Source organism: Trachypithecus francoisi, unplaced genomic scaffold, assembly GCF_009764315.1.
Source record: "Trachypithecus francoisi isolate TF-2019V2 unplaced genomic scaffold, Tfra_2.0 Lachesis_group16, whole genome shotgun sequence".
NCBI lineage: Eukaryota > Metazoa > Chordata > Mammalia > Primates > Cercopithecidae > Trachypithecus > Trachypithecus francoisi.
Window position 1 is genome coordinate 10,470,301 of NW_022681461.1, and position 1,205 is coordinate 10,471,505.

At 43.7% G+C, this 1,205-nt stretch overlaps 1 pseudogene; it reads right to left on the bottom strand.

The window, feature by feature from the left end:
• Positions 1-664: 664 nt before the first annotated feature.
• LOC117099501 lies at positions 665-795 on the bottom strand (annotated as a pseudogene).
• Positions 796-1,205: the final 410 nt, after the last annotated feature.

A 1,205-nucleotide genomic window follows, 5' to 3' on the forward strand; every position in this document is an offset into this window, starting at 1 on the left:
TGAGAGCTGCTTCTCTTACCAGGGACCTTCCCCAAGCCAGGCATCTCCAGAGATGGTGTGGAGCCTGGGGTAGCTTGTCCAGGCCTTTGATCACCAGTGATGCCATTGCTCTTCCCCATTTCACGTCTGCTGTGGCTTGCTGCTGAGGCTGCTTTCAGACCTCTGGAATCAGAAAAGGAGGTGACTGTATCAGGTAGCTCACATTTGCTTTTTATAAGAATTCTTTTCATGCTCAATTCTTTAAAAAGGTCCCCCCAAATACACATCACCTTGATCCCTATTCCATGTACTATATATGACTAAAGTGTTTGCCCTTCATCCCCACTCTAAAGGTGATTTATTTTTGTTGATGACAAATGAGATATTTTGGTTTCTTATTATCTACTTCATAAAAAACCAGAATGTTATTACTAAAAATTTAAATTCACAGTTTTGCTTCATTTAAAAAATGGCCTGCATGCAATAAAACGCAATCATCATATTTCATTGATGGAAGTAGCTGAGGGGTTACCACGTCGAATCTTTAATTTTACAAATGGGGAAACTGAGGCACAGTCTTTGTACAAGCTACTTCTCTCTACCTTAGTGAGCTTGTCAAGTCCCTTCCATGAACCGCTTTTAGCTAGAGGATTAGCAAGTAAAATTATTATTATTATATTTTTTTTGCTATGACTCCAGATGGGGTCCAAAGAGGAGTTTCACAGTCTCTTCTGTCTCTTTTCTGGGTTTTATGGAGACTTACTTTACCCTTCTGTGTTAGCCTCTTAAAAAACTGTGTTTACCTTAAAGGGGCACAGGAAAGGGTGAAAAGTATTTTTAAAAGGCTAAATAATCACATAGGAGTTATGCAAGTTGGCGCATGAGCCAGCAAATGGAATGATGATGTGGCCTTGGAGGCCTGATGGGTCCTCTCGCTGGCACGGTCCCTTCTGCTGCCGGCACTCCTGTGCCTGCAATCCGAACGTCCGGGGCCTGGCCAAGGGGATCCTGTGGGCTCGAGGAACATGATGAGCTAAGAGGTGATATGGGGTCCCGGATAGGCAGGCAGTGAGGATGTGTGGAGTTGAGTACACATCAGGGTGGGAGACTGACTGCCCATAATGCATTTAAAATAGTGCATTTCAATTGGTGTTTGCCAGTTCCTAGTTGTGGCTGTTTGGGGGAGGCTCAAGAAAATGTTTTCACAGCCCTTGGGGATCCTGTAA